The sequence below is a fragment of the Phyllobates terribilis genome, unplaced genomic scaffold (genome assembly GCF_046119375.1).
Source record: "Phyllobates terribilis strain yellow unplaced genomic scaffold, ASM4611937v1 Scaffold_2316__1_contigs__length_142825, whole genome shotgun sequence".
Classification (NCBI taxonomy): Eukaryota; Metazoa; Chordata; class Amphibia; order Anura; family Dendrobatidae; genus Phyllobates; species Phyllobates terribilis.
The window spans coordinates 119,347-142,826 of NW_027365074.1; the positions used below are offsets into that span (position 1 = coordinate 119,347).

Genomic DNA, 23,480 nt, shown 5'->3' on the forward strand with positions numbered 1-23,480 from the left:
TTGCTTTGTGCTTTGTTTGTTGGACTTGGCGCCCCCTGCCTGCTGCTGGGGATTGATCTGCTCGTTTGCATCTCATTCACTTGGTGACGACATGGCTCCCTCTGCTCTTCTGCAGGTGTCGGGACTAGCGCCCCAACATGCTGGATTTGCAGCGAACCAAAGGCATGCTTTGGAGCACACGAGGCAACGCCGTGTTCCAGGAGAGCGCGAGCGGCCGAAAGCCTCCTCCTGCGCAGGCACGCTCAAGGGTGGCCACTTGCAGCGTCCCCATCTCGCGGCCGGAGCTGGAGTTGTGAGTGGCCCGCCGGTGCACAGCTGTCTGCCGTTCGGTCGGTCGACCCGAAGCAGCTGCTGGGCCTGCCCTTGAGCCTCCTCCACCGTGCGTCCTCCTGGCCGCAGCTGAGTGAGTCACGACAGGGTGCCAGCAGAGGGTGGCAGCTGCAGAGCTCTAGCTGCCTGCCTGTTCCCGGCCGCAGCGACGTAGTGCTTGGGAGCAGCCGCCCCTATATGCAAATGATCAGGCTGCTGCTGCTGTGCATCTTGGACGGTTTTCCGCTTGAGCTCGGCCTGCCCTCTGGGGGACGGACGGGGCGTCAGCTGCGCCTTGAGCGCCCGGCGTCACCCACTCGGGGAGCGTCCGTGCAGGCGCCGCCGGGCCACACCACCCCTTACTTTTGGTGCACGAGACTCCGCGATGCTGGGGGGCTGCGCCAGAGGGGCGCTCGTCGGCCCGGCGGGCTCCGACTCATACTTACCTGGCAGGGGAGATACCATGATCACTAAGGTGGTTCTCCCAGGGTGAGGCTCATCCATTGCACTCCGGGTGTGCTGACCCCTGCGATTTCCCCAAATGCGGGAAACTCGACTGCATAATTTGTGGTAGTGGGGGACTGCGTTCGCGCTTTCCCCTGATTTCCTCCAGTCAATGACAGAACAGTGCTTTGGGAATGATGAGAAGCTCGGAGAGGTGGACGTGGCCTTTGGCTCCCCCTTGTGGGCCTACGCCGCCACCTTCTCCCTGCCCTGGCTAAGAAGGGACGAGTTGCTTGCTTCTTTGTTGGCTTGGGGCCTTTTGCCTTTGCTTTGTGCTTTGTTTGTTGGACTTGGCGCCCCCTGCCTGCTGCTGGGGATTGATCTGCTCGTTTGCATCTCATTCACTTGGTGACGACATGGCTCCCTCTGCTCTTCTGCAGGTGTCGGGACTAGCGCCCCAACATGCTGGATTTGCAGCGAACCAAAGGCATGCTTTGGAGCACACGAGGCAACGCCGTGTTCCAGGGAGAGCGCGAGCGGCCGAAAGCCTCCTCCTGCGCAGGCACGCTCAAGGGTGGCCACTTGCAGCGTCCCCATCTCGCGGCCGGAGCTGGAGTTGTGAGTGGCCCGCCGGTGCACAGCTGTCTGCCGTTCGGTCGGTCGACCCGAAGCAGCTGCTGGGCCTGCCCTTGAGCCTCCTCCACCGTGCGTCCTCCTGGCCGCAGCTGAGTGAGTCACGACAGGGTGCCAGCAGAGGGTGGCAGCTGCAGAGCTCTAGCTGCCTGCCTGTTCCCGGCCGCAGCGACGTAGTGCTTGGGAGCAGCCGCCCCTATATGCAAATGATCAGGCTGCTGCTGCTGTGCATCTTGGACGGTTTTCCGCTTGAGCTCGGCCTGCCCTCTGGGGGACGGACGGGGCGTCAGCTGCGCCTTGAGCGCCCGGCGTCACCCACTCGGGGAGCGTCCGTGCAGGCGCCGCCGGGCCACACCACCCCTTACTTTTGGTGCACGAGACTCCGCGATGCTGGGGGGCTGCGCCAGAGGGGCGCTCGTCGGCCCGGCGGGCTCCGACTCATACTTACCTGGCAGGGGAGATACCATGATCACTAAGGTGGTTCTCCCAGGGTGAGGCTCATCCATTGCACTCCGGGTGTGCTGACCCCTGCGATTTCCCCAAATGCGGGAAACTCGACTGCATAATTTGTGGTAGTGGGGGACTGCGTTCGCGCTTTCCCCTGATTTCCTCCAGTCAATGACAGAACAGTGCTTTGGGAATGATGAGAAGCTCGGAGAGGTGGACGTGGCCTTTGGCTCCCCCTTGTGGGCCTACGCCGCCACCTTCTCCCTGCCCTGGCTAAGAAGGGACGAGTTGCTTGCTTCTTTGTTGGCTTGGGGCCTTTTGCCTTTGCTTTGTGCTTTGTTTGTTGGACTTGGCGCCCCCTGCCTGCTGCTGGGGATTGATCTGCTCGTTTGCATCTCATTCACTTGGTGACGACATGGCTCCCTCTGCTCTTCTGCAGGTGTCGGGACTAGCGCCCCAACATGCTGGATTTGCAGCGAACCAAAGGCATGCTTTGGAGCACACGAGGCAACGCCGTGTTCCAGGGAGAGCGCGAGCGGCCGAAAGCCTCCTCCTGCGCAGGCACGCTCAAGGGTGGCCACTTGCAGCGTCCCCATCTCGCGGCCGGAGCTGGAGTTGTGAGTGGCCCGCCGGTGCACAGCTGTCTGCCGTTCGGTCGGTCGACCCGAAGCAGCTGCTGGGCCTGCCCTTGAGCCTCCTCCACCGTGCGTCCTCCTGGCCGCAGCTGAGTGAGTCACGACAGGGTGCCAGCAGAGGGTGGCAGCTGCAGAGCTCTAGCTGCCTGCCTGTTCCCGGCCGCAGCGACGTAGTGCTTGGGAGCAGCCGCCCCTATATGCAAATGATCAGGCTGCTGCTGCTGTGCATCTTGGACGGTTTTCCGCTTGAGCTCGGCCTGCCCTCTGGGGGACGGACGGGGCGTCAGCTGCGCCTTGAGCGCCCGGCGTCACCCACTCGGGGAGCGTCCGTGCAGGCGCCGCCGGGCCACACCACCCCTTACTTTTGGTGCACGAGACTCCGCGATGCTGGGGGGCTGCGCCAGAGGGGCGCTCGTCGGCCCGGCGGGCTCCGACTCATACTTACCTGGCAGGGGAGATACCATGATCACTAAGGTGGTTCTCCCAGGGTGAGGCTCATCCATTGCACTCCGGGTGTGCTGACCCCTGCGATTTCCCCAAATGCGGGAAACTCGACTGCATAATTTGTGGTAGTGGGGGACTGCGTTCGCGCTTTCCCCTGATTTCCTCCAGTCAATGACAGAACAGTGCTTTGGGAATGATGAGAAGCTCGGAGAGGTGGACGTGGCCTTTGGCTCCCCCTTGTGGGCCTACGCCGCCACCTTCTCCCTGCCCTGGCTAAGAAGGGACGAGTTGCTTGCTTCTTTGTTGGCTTGGGGCCTTTTGCCTTTGCTTTGTGCTTTGTTTGTTGGACTTGGCGCCCCCTGCCTGCTGCTGGGGATTGATCTGCTCGTTTGCATCTCATTCACTTGGTGACGACATGGCTCCCTCTGCTCTTCTGCAGGTGTCGGGACTAGCGCCCCAACATGCTGGATTTGCAGCGAACCAAAGGCATGCTTTGGAGCACACGAGGCAACGCCGTGTTCCAGGGAGAGCGCGAGCGGCCGAAAGCCTCCTCCTGCGCAGGCACGCTCAAGGGTGGCCACTTGCAGCGTCCCCATCTCGCGGCCGGAGCTGGAGTTGTGAGTGGCCCGCCGGTGCACAGCTGTCTGCCGTTCGGTCGGTCGACCCGAAGCAGCTGCTGGGCCTGCCCTTGAGCCTCCTCCACCGTGCGTCCTCCTGGCCGCAGCTGAGTGAGTCACGACAGGGTGCCAGCAGAGGGTGGCAGCTGCAGAGCTCTAGCTGCCTGCCTGTTCCCGGCCGCAGCGACGTAGTGCTTGGGAGCAGCCGCCCCTATATGCAAATGATCAGGCTGCTGCTGCTGTGCATCTTGGACGGTTTTCCGCTTGAGCTCGGCCTGCCCTCTGGGGGACGGACGGGGCGTCAGCTGCGCCTTGAGCGCCCGGCGTCACCCACTCGGGGAGCGTCCGTGCAGGCGCCGCCGGGCCACACCACCCCTTACTTTTGGTGCACGAGACTCCGCGATGCTGGGGGGCTGCGCCAGAGGGGCGCTCGTCGGCCCGGCGGGCTCCGACTCATACTTACCTGGCAGGGGAGATACCATGATCACTAAGGTGGTTCTCCCAGGGTGAGGCTCATCCATTGCACTCCGGGTGTGCTGACCCCTGCGATTTCCCCAAATGCGGGAAACTCGACTGCATAATTTGTGGTAGTGGGGGACTGCGTTCGCGCTTTCCCCTGATTTCCTCCAGTCAATGACAGAACAGTGCTTTGGGAATGATGAGAAGCTCGGAGAGGTGGACGTGGCCTTTGGCTCCCCCTTGTGGGCCTACGCCGCCACCTTCTCCCTGCCCTGGCTAAGAAGGGACGAGTTGCTTGCTTCTTTGTTGGCTTGGGGCCTTTTGCCTTTGCTTTGTGCTTTGTTTGTTGGACTTGGCGCCCCCTGCCTGCTGCTGGGGATTGATCTGCTCGTTTGCATCTCATTCACTTGGTGACGACATGGCTCCCTCTGCTCTTCTGCAGGTGTCGGGACTAGCGCCCCAACATGCTGGATTTGCAGCGAACCAAAGGCATGCTTTGGAGCACACGAGGCAACGCCGTGTTCCAGGGAGAGCGCGAGCGGCCGAAAGCCTCCTCCTGCGCAGGCACGCTCAAGGGTGGCCACTTGCAGCGTCCCCATCTCGCGGCCGGAGCTGGAGTTGTGAGTGGCCCGCCGGTGCACAGCTGTCTGCCGTTCGGTCGGTCGACCCGAAGCAGCTGCTGGGCCTGCCCTTGAGCCTCCTCCACCGTGCGTCCTCCTGGCCGCAGCTGAGTGAGTCACGACAGGGTGCCAGCAGAGGGTGGCAGCTGCAGAGCTCTAGCTGCCTGCCTGTTCCCGGCCGCAGCGACGTAGTGCTTGGGAGCAGCCGCCCCTATATGCAAATGATCAGGCTGCTGCTGCTGTGCATCTTGGACGGTTTTCCGCTTGAGCTCGGCCTGCCCTCTGGGGGACGGACGGGGCGTCAGCTGCGCCTTGAGCGCCCGGCGTCACCCACTCGGGGAGCGTCCGTGCAGGCGCCGCCGGGCCACACCACCCCTTACTTTTGGTGCACGAGACTCCGCGATGCTGGGGGGCTGCGCCAGAGGGGCGCTCGTCGGCCCGGCGGGCTCCGACTCATACTTACCTGGCAGGGGAGATACCATGATCACTAAGGTGGTTCTCCCAGGGTGAGGCTCATCCATTGCACTCCGGGTGTGCTGACCCCTGCGATTTCCCCAAATGCGGGAAACTCGACTGCATAATTTGTGGTAGTGGGGGACTGCGTTCGCGCTTTCCCCTGATTTCCTCCAGTCAATGACAGAACAGTGCTTTGGGAATGATGAGAAGCTCGGAGAGGTGGACGTGGCCTTTGGCTCCCCCTTGTGGGCCTACGCCGCCACCTTCTCCCTGCCCTGGCTAAGAAGGGACGAGTTGCTTGCTTCTTTGTTGGCTTGGGGCCTTTTGCCTTTGCTTTGTGCTTTGTTTGTTGGACTTGGCGCCCCCTGCCTGCTGCTGGGGATTGATCTGCTCGTTTGCATCTCATTCACTTGGTGACGACATGGCTCCCTCTGCTCTTCTGCAGGTGTCGGGACTAGCGCCCCAACATGCTGGATTTGCAGCGAACCAAAGGCATGCTTTGGAGCACACGAGGCAACGCCGTGTTCCAGGGAGAGCGCGAGCGGCCGAAAGCCTCCTCCTGCGCAGGCACGCTCAAGGGTGGCCACTTGCAGCGTCCCCATCTCGCGGCCGGAGCTGGAGTTGTGAGTGGCCCGCCGGTGCACAGCTGTCTGCCGTTCGGTCGGTCGACCCGAAGCAGCTGCTGGGCCTGCCCTTGAGCCTCCTCCACCGTGCGTCCTCCTGGCCGCAGCTGAGTGAGTCACGACAGGGTGCCAGCAGAGGGTGGCAGCTGCAGAGCTCTAGCTGCCTGCCTGTTCCCGGCCGCAGCGACGTAGTGCTTGGGAGCAGCCGCCCCTATATGCAAATGATCAGGCTGCTGCTGCTGTGCATCTTGGACGGTTTTCCGCTTGAGCTCGGCCTGCCCTCTGGGGGACGGACGGGGCGTCAGCTGCGCCTTGAGCGCCCGGCGTCACCCACTCGGGGAGCGTCCGTGCAGGCGCCGCCGGGCCACACCACCCCTTACTTTTGGTGCACGAGACTCCGCGATGCTGGGGGGCTGCGCCAGAGGGGCGCTCGTCGGCCCGGCGGGCTCCGACTCATACTTACCTGGCAGGGGAGATACCATGATCACTAAGGTGGTTCTCCCAGGGTGAGGCTCATCCATTGCACTCCGGGTGTGCTGACCCCTGCGATTTCCCCAAATGCGGGAAACTCGACTGCATAATTTGTGGTAGTGGGGGACTGCGTTCGCGCTTTCCCCTGATTTCCTCCAGTCAATGACAGAACAGTGCTTTGGGAATGATGAGAAGCTCGGAGAGGTGGACGTGGCCTTTGGCTCCCCCTTGTGGGCCTACGCCGCCACCTTCTCCCTGCCCTGGCTAAGAAGGGACGAGTTGCTTGCTTCTTTGTTGGCTTGGGGCCTTTTGCCTTTGCTTTGTGCTTTGTTTGTTGGACTTGGCGCCCCCTGCCTGCTGCTGGGGATTGATCTGCTCGTTTGCATCTCATTCACTTGGTGACGACATGGCTCCCTCTGCTCTTCTGCAGGTGTCGGGACTAGCGCCCCAACATGCTGGATTTGCAGCGAACCAAAGGCATGCTTTGGAGCACACGAGGCAACGCCGTGTTCCAGGGAGAGCGCGAGCGGCCGAAAGCCTCCTCCTGCGCAGGCACGCTCAAGGGTGGCCACTTGCAGCGTCCCCATCTCGCGGCCGGAGCTGGAGTTGTGAGTGGCCCGCCGGTGCACAGCTGTCTGCCGTTCGGTCGGTCGACCCGAAGCAGCTGCTGGGCCTGCCCTTGAGCCTCCTCCACCGTGCGTCCTCCTGGCCGCAGCTGAGTGAGTCACGACAGGGTGCCAGCAGAGGGTGGCAGCTGCAGAGCTCTAGCTGCCTGCCTGTTCCCGGCCGCAGCGACGTAGTGCTTGGGAGCAGCCGCCCCTATATGCAAATGATCAGGCTGCTGCTGCTGTGCATCTTGGACGGTTTTCCGCTTGAGCTCGGCCTGCCCTCTGGGGGACGGACGGGGCGTCAGCTGCGCCTTGAGCGCCCGGCGTCACCCACTCGGGGAGCGTCCGTGCAGGCGCCGCCGGGCCACACCACCCCTTACTTTTGGTGCACGAGACTCCGCGATGCTGGGGGGCTGCGCCAGAGGGGCGCTCGTCGGCCCGGCGGGCTCCAACTCATACTTACCTGGCAGGGGAGATACCATGATCACTAAGGTGGTTCTCCCAGGGTGAGGCTCATCCATTGCACTCCGGGTGTGCTGACCCCTGCGATTTCCCCAAATGCGGGAAACTCGACTGCATAATTTGTGGTAGTGGGGGACTGCGTTCGCGCTTTCCCCTGATTTCCTCCAGTCAATGACAGAACAGTGCTTTGGGAATGATGAGAAGCTCGGAGAGGTGGACGTGGCCTTTGGCTCCCCCTTGTGGGCCTACGCCGCCACCTTCTCCCTGCCCTGGCTAAGAAGGGACGAGTTGCTTGCTTCTTTGTTGGCTTGGGGCCTTTTGCCTTTGCTTTGTGCTTTGTTTGTTGGACTTGGCGCCCCCTGCCTGCTGCTGGGGATTGATCTGCTCGTTTGCATCTCATTCACTTGGTGACGACATGGCTCCCTCTGCTCTTCTGCAGGTGTCGGGACTAGCGCCCCAACATGCTGGATTTGCAGCGAACCAAAGGCATGCTTTGGAGCACACGAGGCAACGCCGTGTTCCAGGGAGAGCGCGAGCGGCCGAAAGCCTCCTCCTGCGCAGGCACGCTCAAGGGTGGCCACTTGCAGCGTCCCCATCTCGCGGCCGGAGCTGGAGTTGTGAGTGGCCCGCCGGTGCACAGCTGTCTGCCGTTCGGTCGGTCGACCCGAAGCAGCTGCTGGGCCTGCCCTTGAGCCTCCTCCACCGTGCGTCCTCCTGGCCGCAGCTGAGTGAGTCACGACAGGGTGCCAGCAGAGGGTGGCAGCTGCAGAGCTCTAGCTGCCTGCCTGTTCCCGGCCGCAGCGACGTAGTGCTTGGGAGCAGCCGCCCCTATATGCAAATGATCAGGCTGCTGCTGCTGTGCATCTTGGACGGTTTTCCGCTTGAGCTCGGCCTGCCCTCTGGGGGACGGACGGGGCGTCAGCTGCGCCTTGAGCGCCCGGCGTCACCCACTCGGGGAGCGTCCGTGCAGGCGCCGCCGGGCCACACCACCCCTTACTTTTGGTGCACGAGACTCCGCGATGCTGGGGGGCTGCGCCAGAGGGGCGCTCGTCGGCCCGGCGGGCTCCAACTCATACTTACCTGGCAGGGGAGATACCATGATCACTAAGGTGGTTCTCCCAGGGTGAGGCTCATCCATTGCACTCCGGGTGTGCTGACCCCTGCGATTTCCCCAAATGCGGGAAACTCGACTGCATAATTTGTGGTAGTGGGGGACTGCGTTCGCGCTTTCCCCTGATTTCCTCCAGTCAATGACAGAACAGTGCTTTGGGAATGATGAGAAGCTCGGAGAGGTGGACGTGGCCTTTGGCTCCCCCTTGTGGGCCTACGCCGCCACCTTCTCCCTGCCCTGGCTAAGAAGGGACGAGTTGCTTGCTTCTTTGTTGGCTTGGGGCCTTTTGCCTTTGCTTTGTGCTTTGTTTGTTGGACTTGGCGCCCCCTGCCTGCTGCTGGGGATTGATCTGCTCGTTTGCATCTCATTCACTTGGTGACGACATGGCTCCCTCTGCTCTTCTGCAGGTGTCGGGACTAGCGCCCCAACATGCTGGATTTGCAGCGAACCAAAGGCATGCTTTGGAGCACACGAGGCAACGCCGTGTTCCAGGGAGAGCGCGAGCGGCCGAAAGCCTCCTCCTGCGCAGGCACGCTCAAGGGTGGCCACTTGCAGCGTCCCCATCTCGCGGCCGGAGCTGGAGTTGTGAGTGGCCCGCCGGTGCACAGCTGTCTGCCGTTCGGTCGGTCGACCCGAAGCAGCTGCTGGGCCTGCCCTTGAGCCTCCTCCACCGTGCGTCCTCCTGGCCGCAGCTGAGTGAGTCACGACAGGGTGCCAGCAGAGGGTGGCAGCTGCAGAGCTCTAGCTGCCTGCCTGTTCCCGGCCGCAGCGACGTAGTGCTTGGGAGCAGCCGCCCCTATATGCAAATGATCAGGCTGCTGCTGCTGTGCATCTTGGACGGTTTTCCGCTTGAGCTCGGCCTGCCCTCTGGGGGACGGACGGGGCGTCAGCTGCGCCTTGAGCGCCCGGCGTCACCCACTCGGGGAGCGTCCGTGCAGGCGCCGCCGGGCCACACCACCCCTTACTTTTGGTGCACGAGACTCCGCGATGCTGGGGGGCTGCGCCAGAGGGGCGCTCGTCGGCCCGGCGGGCTCCAACTCATACTTACCTGGCAGGGGAGATACCATGATCACTAAGGTGGTTCTCCCAGGGTGAGGCTCATCCATTGCACTCCGGGTGTGCTGACCCCTGCGATTTCCCCAAATGCGGGAAACTCGACTGCATAATTTGTGGTAGTGGGGGACTGCGTTCGCGCTTTCCCCTGATTTCCTCCAGTCAATGACAGAACAGTGCTTTGGGAATGATGAGAAGCTCGGAGAGGTGGACGTGGCCTTTGGCTCCCCCTTGTGGGCCTACGCCGCCACCTTCTCCCTGCCCTGGCTAAGAAGGGACGAGTTGCTTGCTTCTTTGTTGGCTTGGGGCCTTTTGCCTTTGCTTTGTGCTTTGTTTGTTGGACTTGGCGCCCCCTGCCTGCTGCTGGGGATTGATCTGCTCGTTTGCATCTCATTCACTTGGTGACGACATGGCTCCCTCTGCTCTTCTGCAGGTGTCGGGACTAGCGCCCCAACATGCTGGATTTGCAGCGAACCAAAGGCATGCTTTGGAGCACACGAGGCAACGCCGTGTTCCAGGGAGAGCGCGAGCGGCCGAAAGCCTCCTCCTGCGCAGGCACGCTCAAGGGTGGCCACTTGCAGCGTCCCCATCTCGCGGCCGGAGCTGGAGTTGTGAGTGGCCCGCCGGTGCACAGCTGTCTGCCGTTCGGTCGGTCGACCCGAAGCAGCTGCTGGGCCTGCCCTTGAGCCTCCTCCACCGTGCGTCCTCCTGGCCGCAGCTGAGTGAGTCACGACAGGGTGCCAGCAGAGGGTGGCAGCTGCAGAGCTCTAGCTGCCTGCCTGTTCCCGGCCGCAGCGACGTAGTGCTTGGGAGCAGCCGCCCCTATATGCAAATGATCAGGCTGCTGCTGCTGTGCATCTTGGACGGTTTTCCGCTTGAGCTCGGCCTGCCCTCTGGGGGACGGACGGGGCGTCAGCTGCGCCTTGAGCGCCCGGCGTCACCCACTCGGGGAGCGTCCGTGCAGGCGCCGCCGGGCCACACCACCCCTTACTTTTGGTGCACGAGACTCCGCGATGCTGGGGGGCTGCGCCAGAGGGGCGCTCGTCGGCCCGGCGGGCTCCAACTCATACTTACCTGGCAGGGGAGATACCATGATCACTAAGGTGGTTCTCCCAGGGTGAGGCTCATCCATTGCACTCCGGGTGTGCTGACCCCTGCGATTTCCCCAAATGCGGGAAACTCGACTGCATAATTTGTGGTAGTGGGGGACTGCGTTCGCGCTTTCCCCTGATTTCCTCCAGTCAATGACAGAACAGTGCTTTGGGAATGATGAGAAGCTCGGAGAGGTGGACGTGGCCTTTGGCTCCCCCTTGTGGGCCTACGCCGCCACCTTCTCCCTGCCCTGGCTAAGAAGGGACGAGTTGCTTGCTTCTTTGTTGGCTTGGGGCCTTTTGCCTTTGCTTTGTGCTTTGTTTGTTGGACTTGGCGCCCCCTGCCTGCTGCTGGGGATTGATCTGCTCGTTTGCATCTCATTCACTTGGTGACGACATGGCTCCCTCTGCTCTTCTGCAGGTGTCGGGACTAGCGCCCCAACATGCTGGATTTGCAGCGAACCAAAGGCATGCTTTGGAGCACACGAGGCAACGCCGTGTTCCAGGGAGAGCGCGAGCGGCCGAAAGCCTCCTCCTGCGCAGGCACGCTCAAGGGTGGCCACTTGCAGCGTCCCCATCTCGCGGCCGGAGCTGGAGTTGTGAGTGGCCCGCCGGTGCACAGCTGTCTGCCGTTCGGTCGGTCGACCCGAAGCAGCTGCTGGGCCTGCCCTTGAGCCTCCTCCACCGTGCGTCCTCCTGGCCGCAGCTGAGTGAGTCACGACAGGGTGCCAGCAGAGGGTGGCAGCTGCAGAGCTCTAGCTGCCTGCCTGTTCCCGGCCGCAGCGACGTAGTGCTTGGGAGCAGCCGCCCCTATATGCAAATGATCAGGCTGCTGCTGCTGTGCATCTTGGACGGTTTTCCGCTTGAGCTCGGCCTGCCCTCTGGGGGACGGACGGGGCGTCAGCTGCGCCTTGAGCGCCCGGCGTCACCCACTCGGGGAGCGTCCGTGCAGGCGCCGCCGGGCCACACCACCCCTTACTTTTGGTGCACGAGACTCCGCGATGCTGGGGGGCTGCGCCAGAGGGGCGCTCGTCGGCCCGGCGGGCTCCAACTCATACTTACCTGGCAGGGGAGATACCATGATCACTAAGGTGGTTCTCCCAGGGTGAGGCTCATCCATTGCACTCCGGGTGTGCTGACCCCTGCGATTTCCCCAAATGCGGGAAACTCGACTGCATAATTTGTGGTAGTGGGGGACTGCGTTCGCGCTTTCCCCTGATTTCCTCCAGTCAATGACAGAACAGTGCTTTGGGAATGATGAGAAGCTCGGAGAGGTGGACGTGGCCTTTGGCTCCCCCTTGTGGGCCTACGCCGCCACCTTCTCCCTGCCCTGGCTAAGAAGGGACGAGTTGCTTGCTTCTTTGTTGGCTTGGGGCCTTTTGCCTTTGCTTTGTGCTTTGTTTGTTGGACTTGGCGCCCCCTGCCTGCTGCTGGGGATTGATCTGCTCGTTTGCATCTCATTCACTTGGTGACGACATGGCTCCCTCTGCTCTTCTGCAGGTGTCGGGACTAGCGCCCCAACATGCTGGATTTGCAGCGAACCAAAGGCATGCTTTGGAGCACACGAGGCAACGCCGTGTTCCAGGGAGAGCGCGAGCGGCCGAAAGCCTCCTCCTGCGCAGGCACGCTCAAGGGTGGCCACTTGCAGCGTCCCCATCTCGCGGCCGGAGCTGGAGTTGTGAGTGGCCCGCCGGTGCACAGCTGTCTGCCGTTCGGTCGGTCGACCCGAAGCAGCTGCTGGGCCTGCCCTTGAGCCTCCTCCACCGTGCGTCCTCCTGGCCGCAGCTGAGTGAGTCACGACAGGGTGCCAGCAGAGGGTGGCAGCTGCAGAGCTCTAGCTGCCTGCCTGTTCCCGGCCGCAGCGACGTAGTGCTTGGGAGCAGCCGCCCCTATATGCAAATGATCAGGCTGCTGCTGCTGTGCATCTTGGACGGTTTTCCGCTTGAGCTCGGCCTGCCCTCTGGGGGACGGACGGGGCGTCAGCTGCGCCTTGAGCGCCCGGCGTCACCCACTCGGGGAGCGTCCGTGCAGGCGCCGCCGGGCCACACCACCCCTTACTTTTGGTGCACGAGACTCCGCGATGCTGGGGGGCTGCGCCAGAGGGGCGCTCGTCGGCCCGGCGGGCTCCGACTCATACTTACCTGGCAGGGGAGATACCATGATCACTAAGGTGGTTCTCCCAGGGTGAGGCTCATCCATTGCACTCCGGGTGTGCTGACCCCTGCGATTTCCCCAAATGCGGGAAACTCGACTGCATAATTTGTGGTAGTGGGGGACTGCGTTCGCGCTTTCCCCTGATTTCCTCCAGTCAATGACAGAACAGTGCTTTGGGAATGATGAGAAGCTCGGAGAGGTGGACGTGGCCTTTGGCTCCCCCTTGTGGGCCTACGCCGCCACCTTCTCCCTGCCCTGGCTAAGAAGGGACGAGTTGCTTGCTTCTTTGTTGGCTTGGGGCCTTTTGCCTTTGCTTTGTGCTTTGTTTGTTGGACTTGGCGCCCCCTGCCTGCTGCTGGGGATTGATCTGCTCGTTTGCATCTCATTCACTTGGTGACGACATGGCTCCCTCTGCTCTTCTGCAGGTGTCGGGACTAGCGCCCCAACATGCTGGATTTGCAGCGAACCAAAGGCATGCTTTGGAGCACACGAGGCAACGCCGTGTTCCAGGGAGAGCGCGAGCGGCCGAAAGCCTCCTCCTGCGCAGGCACGCTCAAGGGTGGCCACTTGCAGCGTCCCCATCTCGCGGCCGGAGCTGGAGTTGTGAGTGGCCCGCCGGTGCACAGCTGTCTGCCGTTCGGTCGGTCGACCCGAAGCAGCTGCTGGGCCTGCCCTTGAGCCTCCTCCACCGTGCGTCCTCCTGGCCGCAGCTGAGTGAGTCACGACAGGGTGCCAGCAGAGGGTGGCAGCTGCAGAGCTCTAGCTGCCTGCCTGTTCCCGGCCGCAGCGACGTAGTGCTTGGGAGCAGCCGCCCCTATATGCAAATGATCAGGCTGCTGCTGCTGTGCATCTTGGACGGTTTTCCGCTTGAGCTCGGCCTGCCCTCTGGGGGACGGACGGGGCGTCAGCTGCGCCTTGAGCGCCCGGCGTCACCCACTCGGGGAGCGTCCGTGCAGGCGCCGCCGGGCCACACCACCCCTTACTTTTGGTGCACGAGACTCCGCGATGCTGGGGGGCTGCGCCAGAGGGGCGCTCGTCGGCCCGGCGGGCTCCGACTCATACTTACCTGGCAGGGGAGATACCATGATCACTAAGGTGGTTCTCCCAGGGTGAGGCTCATCCATTGCACTCCGGGTGTGCTGACCCCTGCGATTTCCCCAAATGCGGGAAACTCGACTGCATAATTTGTGGTAGTGGGGGACTGCGTTCGCGCTTTCCCCTGATTTCCTCCAGTCAATGACAGAACAGTGCTTTGGGAATGATGAGAAGCTCGGAGAGGTGGACGTGGCCTTTGGCTCCCCCTTGTGGGCCTACGCCGCCACCTTCTCCCTGCCCTGGCTAAGAAGGGACGAGTTGCTTGCTTCTTTGTTGGCTTGGGGCCTTTTGCCTTTGCTTTGTGCTTTGTTTGTTGGACTTGGCGCCCCCTGCCTGCTGCTGGGGATTGATCTGCTCGTTTGCATCTCATTCACTTGGTGACGACATGGCTCCCTCTGCTCTTCTGCAGGTGTCGGGACTAGCGCCCCAACATGCTGGATTTGCAGCGAACCAAAGGCATGCTTTGGAGCACACGAGGCAACGCCGTGTTCCAGGGAGAGCGCGAGCGGCCGAAAGCCTCCTCCTGCGCAGGCACGCTCAAGGGTGGCCACTTGCAGCGTCCCCATCTCGCGGCCGGAGCTGGAGTTGTGAGTGGCCCGCCGGTGCACAGCTGTCTGCCGTTCGGTCGGTCGACCCGAAGCAGCTGCTGGGCCTGCCCTTGAGCCTCCTCCACCGTGCGTCCTCCTGGCCGCAGCTGAGTGAGTCACGACAGGGTGCCAGCAGAGGGTGGCAGCTGCAGAGCTCTAGCTGCCTGCCTGTTCCCGGCCGCAGCGACGTAGTGCTTGGGAGCAGCCGCCCCTATATGCAAATGATCAGGCTGCTGCTGCTGTGCATCTTGGACGGTTTTCCGCTTGAGCTCGGCCTGCCCTCTGGGGGACGGACGGGGCGTCAGCTGCGCCTTGAGCGCCCGGCGTCACCCACTCGGGGAGCGTCCGTGCAGGCGCCGCCGGGCCACACCACCCCTTACTTTTGGTGCACGAGACTCCGCGATGCTGGGGGGCTGCGCCAGAGGGGCGCTCGTCGGCCCGGCGGGCTCCGACTCATACTTACCTGGCAGGGGAGATACCATGATCACTAAGGTGGTTCTCCCAGGGTGAGGCTCATCCATTGCACTCCGGGTGTGCTGACCCCTGCGATTTCCCCAAATGCGGGAAACTCGACTGCATAATTTGTGGTAGTGGGGGACTGCGTTCGCGCTTTCCCCTGATTTCCTCCAGTCAATGACAGAACAGTGCTTTGGGAATGATGAGAAGCTCGGAGAGGTGGACGTGGCCTTTGGCTCCCCCTTGTGGGCCTACGCCGCCACCTTCTCCCTGCCCTGGCTAAGAAGGGACGAGTTGCTTGCTTCTTTGTTGGCTTGGGGCCTTTTGCCTTTGCTTTGTGCTTTGTTTGTTGGACTTGGCGCCCCCTGCCTGCTGCTGGGGATTGATCTGCTCGTTTGCATCTCATTCACTTGGTGACGACATGGCTCCCTCTGCTCTTCTGCAGGTGTCGGGACTAGCGCCCCAACATGCTGGATTTGCAGCGAACCAAAGGCATGCTTTGGAGCACACGAGGCAACGCCGTGTTCCAGGGAGAGCGCGAGCGGCCGAAAGCCTCCTCCTGCGCAGGCACGCTCAAGGGTGGCCACTTGCAGCGTCCCCATCTCGCGGCCGGAGCTGGAGTTGTGAGTGGCCCGCCGGTGCACAGCTGTCTGCCGTTCGGTCGGTCGACCCGAAGCAGCTGCTGGGCCTGCCCTTGAGCCTCCTCCACCGTGCGTCCTCCTGGCCGCAGCTGAGTGAGTCACGACAGGGTGCCAGCAGAGGGTGGCAGCTGCAGAGCTCTAGCTGCCTGCCTGTTCCCGGCCGCAGCGACGTAGTGCTTGGGAGCAGCCGCCCCTATATGCAAATGATCAGGCTGCTGCTGCTGTGCATCTTGGACGGTTTTCCGCTTGAGCTCGGCCTGCCCTCTGGGGGACGGACGGGGCGTCAGCTGCGCCTTGAGCGCCCGGCGTCACCCACTCGGGGAGCGTCCGTGCAGGCGCCGCCGGGCCACACCACCCCTTACTTTTGGTGCACGAGACTCCGCGATGCTGGGGGGCTGCGCCAGAGGGGCGCTCGTCGGCCCGGCGGGCTCCGACTCATACTTACCTGGCAGGGGAGATACCATGATCACTAAGGTGGTTCTCCCAGGGTGAGGCTCATCCATTGCACTCCGGGTGTGCTGACCCCTGCGATTTCCCCAAATGCGGGAAACTCGACTGCATAATTTGTGGTAGTGGGGGACTGCGTTCGCGCTTTCCCCTGATTTCCTCCAGTCAATGACAGAACAGTGCTTTGGGAATGATGAGAAGCTCGGAGAGGTGGACGTGGCCTTTGGCTCCCCCTTGTGGGCCTACGCCGCCACCTTCTCCCTGCCCTGGCTAAGAAGGGACGAGTTGCTTGCTTCTTTGTTGGCTTGGGGCCTTTTGCCTTTGCTTTGTGCTTTGTTTGTTGGACTTGGCGCCCCCTGCCTGCTGCTGGGGATTGATCTGCTCGTTTGCATCTCATTCACTTGGTGACGACATGGCTCCCTCTGCTCTTCTGCAGGTGTCGGGACTAGCGCCCCAACATGCTGGATTTGCAGCGAACCAAAGGCATGCTTTGGAGCACACGAGGCAACGCCGTGTTCCAGGGAGAGCGCGAGCGGCCGAAAGCCTCCTCCTGCGCAGGCACGCTCAAGGGTGGCCACTTGCAGCGTCCCCATCTCGCGGCCGGAGCTGGAGTTGTGAGTGGCCCGCCGGTGCACAGCTGTCTGCCGTTCGGTCGGTCGACCCGAAGCAGCTGCTGGGCCTGCCCTTGAGCCTCCTCCACCGTGCGTCCTCCTGGCCGCAGCTGAGTGAGTCACGACAGGGTGCCAGCAGAGGGTGGCAGCTGCAGAGCTCTAGCTGCCTGCCTGTTCCCGGCCGCAGCGACGTAGTGCTTGGGAGCAGCCGCCCCTATATGCAAATGATCAGGCTGCTGCTGCTGTGCATCTTGGACGGTTTTCCGCTTGAGCTCGGCCTGCCCTCTGGGGGACGGACGGGGCGTCAGCTGCGCCTTGAGCGCCCGGCGTCACCCACTCGGGGAGCGTCCGTGCAGGCGCCGCCGGGCCACACCACCCCTTACTTTTGGTGCACGAGACTCCGCGATGCTGGGGGGCTGCGCCAGAGGGGCGCTCGTCGGCCCGGCGGGCTCCGACTCATACTTACCTGGCAGGGGAGATACCATGATCACTAAGGTGGTTCTCCCAGGGTGAGGCTCATCCATTGCACTCCGGGTGTGCTGACCCCTGCGATTTCCCCAAATGCGGGAAACTCGACTGCATAATTTGTGGTAGTGGGGGACTGCGTTCGCGCTTTCCCCTGATTTCCTCCAGTCAATGACAGAACAGTGCTTTGGGAATGATGAGAAGCTCGGAGAGGTGGACGTGGCCTTTGGCTCCCCCTTGTGGGCCTACGCCGCCACCTTCTCCCTGCCCTGGCTAAGAAGGGACGAGTTGCTTGCTTCTTTGTTGGCTTGGGGCCTTTTGCCTTTGCTTTGTGCTTTGTTTGTTGGACTTGGCGCCCCCTGCCTGCTGCTGGGGATTGATCTGCTCGTTTGCATCTCATTCACTTGGTGACGACATGGCTCCCTCTGCTCTTCTGCAGGTGTCGGGACTAGCGCCCCAACATGCTGGATTTGCAGCGAACCAAAGGCATGCTTTGGAGCACACGAGGCAACGCCGTGTTCCAGGGAGAGCGCGAGCGGCCGAAAGCCTCCTCCTGCGCAGGCACGCTCAAGGGTGGCCACTTGCAGCGTCCCCATCTCGCGGCCGGAGCTGGAGTTGTGAGTGGCCCGCCGGTGCACAGCTGTCTGCCGTTCGGTCGGTCGACCCGAAGCAGCTGCTGGGCCTGCCCTTGAGCCTCCTCCACCGTGCGTCCTCCTGGCCGCAGCTGAGTGAGTCACGACAGGGTGCCAGCAGAGGGTGGCAGCTGCAGAGCTCTAGCTGCCTGCCTGTTCCCGGCCGCAGCGACGTAGTGCTTGGGAGCAGCCGCCCCTATATGCAAATGATCAGGCTGCTGCTGCTGTGCATCTTGGACGGTTTTCCGCTTGAGCTCGGCCTGCCCTCTGGGGGACGGACGGGGCGTCAGCTGCGCCTTGAGCGCCCGGCGTCACCCACTCGGGGAGCGTCCGTGCAGGCGCCGCCGGGCCACACCACCCCTTACTTTTGGTGCACGAGACTCCGCGATGCTGGGGGGCTGCGCCAGAGGGGCGCTCGTCGGCCCGGCGGGCTCCGACTCATACTTACCTGGCAGGGGAGATACCATGATCACTAAGGTGGTTCTCCCAGGGTGAGGCTCATCCATTGCACTCCGGGTGTGCTGACCCCTGCGATTTCCCCAAATGCGGGAAACTCGACTGCATAATTTGTGGTAGTGGGGGACTGCGTTCGCGCTTTCCCCTGATTTCCTCCAGTCAATGACAGAACAGTGCTTTGGGAATGATGAGAAGCTCGGAGAGGTGGACGTGGCCTTTGGCTCCCCCTTGTGGGCCTACGCCGCCACCTTCTCCCTGCCCTGGCTAAGAAGGGACGAGTTGCTTGCTTCTTTGTTGGCTTGGGGCCTTTTGCCTTTGCTTTGTGCTTTGTTTGTTGGACTTGGCGCCCCCTGCCTGCTGCTGGGGATTGATCTGCTCGTTTGCATCTCATTCACTTGGTGACGACATGGCTCCCTCTGCTCTTCTGCAGGTGTCGGGACTAGCGCCCCAACATGCTGGATTTGCAGCGAACCAAAGGCATGCTTTGGAGCACACGAGGCAACGCCGTGTTCCAGGGAGAGCGCGAGCGGCCGAAAGCCTCCTCCTGCGCAGGCACGCTCAAGGGTGGCCACTTGCAGCGTCCCCATCTCGCGGCCGGAGCTGGAGTTGTGAGTGGCCCGCCGGTGCACAGCTGTCTGCCGTTCGGTCGGTCGACCCGAAGCAGCTGCTGGGCCTGCCCTTGAGCCTCCTCCACCGTGCGTCCTCCTGGCCGCAGCTGAGTGAGTCACGACAGGGTGCCAGCAGAGGGTGGCAGCTGCAGAGCTCTAGCTGCCTGCCTGTTCCCGGCCGCAGCGACGTAGTGCTTGGGAGCAGCCGCCCCTATATGCAAATGATCAGGCTGCTGCTGCTGTGCATCTTGGACGGTTTTCCGCTTGAGCTCGGCCTGCCCTCTGGGGGACGGACGGGGCGTCAGCTGCGCCTTGAGCGCCCGGCGTCACCCACTCGGGGAGCGTCCGTGCAGGCGCCGCCGGGCCACACCACCCCTTACTTTTGGTGCACGAGACTCCGCGATGCTGGGGGGCTGCGCCAGAGGGGCGCTCGTCGGCCCGGCGGGCTCCGACTCATACTTACCTGGCAGGGGAGATACCATGATCACTAAGGTGGTTCTCCCAGGGTGAGGCTCATCCATTGCACTCCGGGTGTGCTGACCCCTGCGATTTCCCCAAATGCGGGAAACTCGACTGCATAATTTGTGGTAGTGGGGGACTGCGTTCGCGCTTTCCCCTGATTTCCTCCAGTCAATGACAGAACAGTGCTTTGGGAATGATGAGAAGCTCGGAGAGGTGGACGTGGCCTTTGGCTCCCCCTTGTGGGCCTACGCCGCCACCTTCTCCCTGCCCTGGCTAAGAAGGGACGAGTTGCTTGCTTCTTTGTTGGCTTGGGGCCTTTTGCCTTTGCTTTGTGCTTTGTTTGTTGGACTTGGCGCCCCCTGCCTGCTGCTGGGGATTGATCTGCTCGTTTGCATCTCATTCACTTGGTGACGACATGGCTCCCTCTGCTCTTCTGCAGGTGTCGGGACTAGCGCCCCAACATGCTGGATTTGCAGCGAACCAAAGGCATGCTTTGGAGCACACGAGGCAACGCCGTGTTCCAGGGAGAGCGCGAGCGGCCGAAAGCCTCCTCCTGCGCAGGCACGCTCAAGGGTGGCCACTTGCAGCGTCCCCATCTCGCGGCCGGAGCTGGAGTTGTGAGTGGCCCGCCGGTGCACAGCTGTCTGCCGTTCGGTCGGTCGACCCGAAGCAGCTGCTGGGCCTGCCCTTGAGCCTCCTCCACCGTGCGTCCTCCTGGCCGCAGCTGAGTGAGTCACGACAGGGTGCCAGCAGAGGGTGGCAGCTGCAGAGCTCTAGCTGCCTGCCTGTTCCCGGCCGCAGCGACGTAGTGCTTGGGAGCAGCCGCCCCTATATGCAAATGATCAGGCTGCTGCTGCTGTGCATCTTGGACGGTTTTCCGCTTGAGCTCGGCCTGCCCTCTGGGGGACGGACGGGGCGTCAGCTGCGCCTTGAGCGCCCGGCGTCACCCACTCGGGGAGCGTCCGTGCAGGCGCCGCCGGGCCACACCACCCCTTACTTTTGGTGCACGAGACTCCGCGATGCTGGGGGGCTGCGCCAGAGGGGCGCTCGTCGGCCCGGCGGGCTCCGACTCATACTTACCTGGCAGGGGAGATACCATGATCACTAAGGTGGTTCTCCCAGGGTGAGGCTCATCCATTGCACTCCGGGTGTGCTGACCCCTGCGATTTCCCCAAATGCGGGAAACTCGACTGCATAATTTGTGGTAGTGGGGGACTGCGTTCGCGCTTTCCCCTGATTTCCTCCAGTCAATGACAGAACAGTGCTTTGGGAATGATGAGAAGCTCGGAGAGGTGGACGTGGCCTTTGGCTCCCCCTTGTGGGCCTACGCCGCCACCTTCTCCCTGCCCTGGCTAAGAAGGGACGAGTTGCTTGCTTCTTTGTTGGCTTGGGGCCTTTTGCCTTTGCTTTGTGCTTTGTTTGTTGGACTTGGCGCCCCCTGCCTGCTGCTGGGGATTGATCTGCTCGTTTGCATCTCATTCACTTGGTGACGACATGGCTCCCTCTGCTCTTCTGCAGGTGTCGGGACTAGCGCCCCAACATGCTGGATTTGCAGCGAACCAAAGGCATGCTTTGGAGCACACGAGGCAACGCCGTGTTCCAGGGAGAGCGCGAGCGGCCGAAAGCCTCCTCCTGCGCAGGCACGCTCAAGGGTGGCCACTTGCAGCGTCCCCATCTCGCGGCCGGAGCTGGAGTTGTGAGTGGCCCGCCGGTGCACAGCTGTCTGCCGTTCGGTCGGTCGACCCGAAGCAGCTGCTGGGCCTGCCCTTGAGCCTCCTCCACCGTGCGTCCTCCTGGCCGCAGCTGAGTGAGTCACGACAGGGTGCCAGCAGAGGGTGGCAGCTGCAGAGCTCTAGCTGCCTGCCTGTTCCCGGCCGCAGCGACGTAGTGCTTGGGAGCAGCCGCCCCTATATGCAAATGATCAGGCTGCTGCTGCTGTGCATCTTGGACGGTTTTCCGCTTGAGCTCGGCCTGCCCTCTGGGGGACGGACGGGGCGTCAGCTGCGCCTTGAGCGCCCGGCGTCACCCACTCGGGGAGCGTCCGTGCAGGCGCCGCCGGGCCACACCACCCCTTACTTTTGGTGCACGAGACTCCGCGATGCTGGGGGGCTGCGCCAGAGGGGCGCTCGTCGGCCCGGCGGGCTCCGACTCATACTTACCTGGCAGGGGAGATACCATGATCACTAAGGTGGTTCTCCCAGGGTGAGGCTCATCCATTGCACTCCGGGTGTGCTGACCCCTGCGATTTCCCCAAATGCGGGAAACTCGACTGCATAATTTGTGGTAGTGGGGGACTGCGTTCGCGCTTTCCCCTGATTTCCTCCAGTCAATGACAGAACAGTGCTTTGGGAATGATGAGAAGCTCGGAGAGGTGGACGTGGCCTTTGGCTCCCCCTTGTGGGCCTACGCCGCCACCTTCTCCCTGCCCTGGCTAAGAAGGGACGAGTTGCTTGCTTCTTTGTTGGCTTGGGGCCTTTTGCCTTTGCTTTGTGCTTTGTTTGTTGGACTTGGCGCCCCCTGCCTGCTGCTGGGGATTGATCTGCTCGTTTGCATCTCATTCACTTGGTGACGACATGGCTCCCTCTGCTCTTCTGCAGGTGTCGGGACTAGCGCCCCAACATGCTGGATTTGCAGCGAACCAAAGGCATGCTTTGGAGCACACGAGGCAACGCCGTGTTCCAGGGAGAGCGCGAGCGGCCGAAAGCCTCCTCCTGCGCAGGCACGCTCAAGGGTGGCCACTTGCAGCGTCCCCATCTCGCGGCCGGAGCTGGAGTTGTGAGTGGCCCGCCGGTGCACAGCTGTCTGCCGTTCGGTCGGTCGACCCGAAGCAGCTGCTGGGCCTGCCCTTGAGCCTCCTCCACCGTGCGTCCTCCTGGCCGCAGCTGAGTGAGTCACGACAGGGTGCCAGCAGAGGGTGGCAGCTGCAGAGCTCTAGCTGCCTGCCTGTTCCCGGCCGCAGCGACGTAGTGCTTGGGAGCAGCCGCCCCTATATGCAAATGATCAGGCTGCTGCTGCTGTGCATCTTGGACGGTTTTCCGCTTGAGCTCGGCCTGCCCTCTGGGGGACGGACGGGGCGTCAGCTGCGCCTTGAGCGCCCGGCGTCACCCACTCGGGGAGCGTCCGTGCAGGCGCCGCCGGGCCACACCACCCCTTACTTTTGGTGCACGAGACTCCGCGATGCTGGGGGGCTGCGCCAGAGGGGCGCTCGTCGGCCCGGCGGGCTCCGACTCATACTTACCTGGCAGGGGAGATACCATGATCACTAAGGTGGTTCTCCCAGGGTGAGGCTCATCCATTGCACTCCGGGTGTGCTGACCCCTGCGATTTCCCCAAATGCGGGAAACTCGACTGCATAATTTGTGGTAGTGGGGGACTGCGTTCGCGCTTTCCCCTGATTTCCTCCAGTCAATGACAGAACAGTGCTTTGGGAATGATGAGAAGCTCGGAGAGGTGGACGTGGCCTTTGGCTCCCCCTTGTGGGCCTACGCCGCCACCTTCTCCCTGCCCTGGCTAAGAAGGGACGAGTTGCTTGCTTCTTTGTTGGCTTGGGGCCTTTTGCCTTTGCTTTGTGCTTTGTTTGTTGGACTTGGCGCCCCCTGCCTGCTGCTGGGGATTGATCTGCTCGTTTGCATCTCATTCACTTGGTGACGACATGGCTCCCTCTGCTCTTCTGCAGGTGTCGGGACTAGCGCCCCAACATGCTGGATTTGCAGCGAACCAAAGGCATGCTTTGGAGCACACGAGGCAACGCCGTGTTCCAGGGAGAGCGCGAGCGGCCGAAAGCCTCCTCCTGCGCAGGCACGCTCAAGGGTGGCCACTTGCAGCGTCCCCATCTCGCGGCCGGAGCTGGAGTTGTGAGTGGCCCGCCGGTGCACAGCTGTCTGCCGTTCGGTCGGTCGACCCGAAGCAGCTGCTGGGCCTGCCCTTGAGCCTCCTCCACCGTGCGTCCTCCTGGCCGCAGCTGAGTGAGTCACGACAGGGTGCCAGCAGAGGGTGGCAGCTGCAGAGCTCTAGCTGCCTGCCTGTTCCCGGCCGCAGCGACGTAGTGCTTGGGAGCAGCCGCCCCTATATGCAAATGATCAGGCTGCTGCTGCTGTGCATCTTGGACGGTTTTCCGCTTGAGCTCGGCCTGCCCTCTGGGGGACGGACGGGGCGTCAGCTGCGCCTTGAGCGCCCGGCGTCACCCACTCGGGGAGCGTCCGTGCAGGCGCCGCCGGGCCACACCACCCCTTACTTTTGGTGCACGAGACTCCGCGATGCTGGGGGGCTGCGCCAGAGGGGCGCTCGTCGGCCCGGCGGGCTCCGACTCATACTTACCTGGCAGGGGAGATACCATGATCACTAAGGTGGTTCTCCCAGGGTGAGGCTCATCCATTGCACTCC

General features: G+C 62.8%; 21 non-coding genes and 1 pseudogene across 21 annotated transcripts; all 22 read left to right on the top strand.

Moving 5' to 3' along the window:
* The first annotated feature begins 747 nt into the window (after positions 1–747).
* Positions 748–911, top strand: LOC141245970 (U1 spliceosomal RNA). Its single transcript, XR_012309610.1, has one exon. It is a non-coding gene; the product is annotated as a U1 spliceosomal RNA (small nuclear RNA).
* Positions 912–1,826: 915 nt separating this feature from the next.
* Positions 1,827–1,990, top strand: LOC141245971 (U1 spliceosomal RNA). The gene has a single exon (XR_012309611.1). It is a non-coding gene; the product is annotated as a U1 spliceosomal RNA (small nuclear RNA).
* A 915-nt stretch (positions 1,991–2,905) lies between these two features.
* LOC141245973 (U1 spliceosomal RNA) lies at positions 2,906–3,069 on the top strand. Its single transcript, XR_012309613.1, has one exon. It is a non-coding gene; the product is annotated as a U1 spliceosomal RNA (small nuclear RNA).
* A 915-nt stretch (positions 3,070–3,984) lies between these two features.
* On the top strand, positions 3,985–4,148 carry LOC141245974 (U1 spliceosomal RNA). The gene has a single exon (XR_012309614.1). It is a non-coding gene; the product is annotated as a U1 spliceosomal RNA (small nuclear RNA).
* A 915-nt stretch (positions 4,149–5,063) lies between these two features.
* LOC141245975 (U1 spliceosomal RNA) lies at positions 5,064–5,227 on the top strand. Its single transcript, XR_012309615.1, has one exon. It is a non-coding gene; the product is annotated as a U1 spliceosomal RNA (small nuclear RNA).
* Positions 5,228–6,142: 915 nt separating this feature from the next.
* On the top strand, positions 6,143–6,306 carry LOC141245976 (U1 spliceosomal RNA). Its single transcript, XR_012309616.1, has one exon. It is a non-coding gene; the product is annotated as a U1 spliceosomal RNA (small nuclear RNA).
* Positions 6,307–7,221: 915 nt separating this feature from the next.
* Positions 7,222–7,385, top strand: LOC141245977 (U1 spliceosomal RNA). Its single transcript, XR_012309617.1, has one exon. It is a non-coding gene; the product is annotated as a U1 spliceosomal RNA (small nuclear RNA).
* Positions 7,386–8,300: 915 nt separating this feature from the next.
* Positions 8,301–8,464, top strand: LOC141245978 (U1 spliceosomal RNA). Its single transcript, XR_012309618.1, has one exon. It is a non-coding gene; the product is annotated as a U1 spliceosomal RNA (small nuclear RNA).
* A 915-nt stretch (positions 8,465–9,379) lies between these two features.
* LOC141245979 (U1 spliceosomal RNA) lies at positions 9,380–9,543 on the top strand. Its single transcript, XR_012309619.1, has one exon. It is a non-coding gene; the product is annotated as a U1 spliceosomal RNA (small nuclear RNA).
* A 915-nt stretch (positions 9,544–10,458) lies between these two features.
* Positions 10,459–10,622, top strand: LOC141245980 (U1 spliceosomal RNA). The gene has a single exon (XR_012309620.1). It is a non-coding gene; the product is annotated as a U1 spliceosomal RNA (small nuclear RNA).
* Positions 10,623–11,537: 915 nt separating this feature from the next.
* On the top strand, positions 11,538–11,701 carry LOC141245981 (U1 spliceosomal RNA). The gene has a single exon (XR_012309621.1). It is a non-coding gene; the product is annotated as a U1 spliceosomal RNA (small nuclear RNA).
* Positions 11,702–12,616: 915 nt separating this feature from the next.
* On the top strand, positions 12,617–12,780 carry LOC141245982 (U1 spliceosomal RNA). The gene has a single exon (XR_012309622.1). It is a non-coding gene; the product is annotated as a U1 spliceosomal RNA (small nuclear RNA).
* Positions 12,781–13,695: 915 nt separating this feature from the next.
* On the top strand, positions 13,696–13,859 carry LOC141245984 (U1 spliceosomal RNA). Its single transcript, XR_012309624.1, has one exon. It is a non-coding gene; the product is annotated as a U1 spliceosomal RNA (small nuclear RNA).
* Positions 13,860–14,774: 915 nt separating this feature from the next.
* Positions 14,775–14,938, top strand: LOC141245985 (U1 spliceosomal RNA). Its single transcript, XR_012309625.1, has one exon. It is a non-coding gene; the product is annotated as a U1 spliceosomal RNA (small nuclear RNA).
* A 915-nt stretch (positions 14,939–15,853) lies between these two features.
* Positions 15,854–16,017, top strand: LOC141245986 (U1 spliceosomal RNA). Its single transcript, XR_012309626.1, has one exon. It is a non-coding gene; the product is annotated as a U1 spliceosomal RNA (small nuclear RNA).
* A 915-nt stretch (positions 16,018–16,932) lies between these two features.
* On the top strand, positions 16,933–17,096 carry LOC141245987 (U1 spliceosomal RNA). Its single transcript, XR_012309627.1, has one exon. It is a non-coding gene; the product is annotated as a U1 spliceosomal RNA (small nuclear RNA).
* Positions 17,097–18,011: 915 nt separating this feature from the next.
* LOC141245988 (U1 spliceosomal RNA) lies at positions 18,012–18,175 on the top strand. Its single transcript, XR_012309628.1, has one exon. It is a non-coding gene; the product is annotated as a U1 spliceosomal RNA (small nuclear RNA).
* Positions 18,176–19,090: 915 nt separating this feature from the next.
* Positions 19,091–19,254, top strand: LOC141245989 (U1 spliceosomal RNA). The gene has a single exon (XR_012309629.1). It is a non-coding gene; the product is annotated as a U1 spliceosomal RNA (small nuclear RNA).
* A 915-nt stretch (positions 19,255–20,169) lies between these two features.
* LOC141245990 (U1 spliceosomal RNA) lies at positions 20,170–20,333 on the top strand. The gene has a single exon (XR_012309630.1). It is a non-coding gene; the product is annotated as a U1 spliceosomal RNA (small nuclear RNA).
* Positions 20,334–21,248: 915 nt separating this feature from the next.
* Positions 21,249–21,412, top strand: LOC141245991 (U1 spliceosomal RNA). Its single transcript, XR_012309631.1, has one exon. It is a non-coding gene; the product is annotated as a U1 spliceosomal RNA (small nuclear RNA).
* Positions 21,413–22,327: 915 nt separating this feature from the next.
* On the top strand, positions 22,328–22,491 carry LOC141245992 (U1 spliceosomal RNA). The gene has a single exon (XR_012309632.1). It is a non-coding gene; the product is annotated as a U1 spliceosomal RNA (small nuclear RNA).
* Positions 22,492–23,406: 915 nt separating this feature from the next.
* On the top strand, positions 23,407–23,480 carry LOC141246002 (U1 spliceosomal RNA; annotated as a pseudogene; the record flags this gene model as incomplete).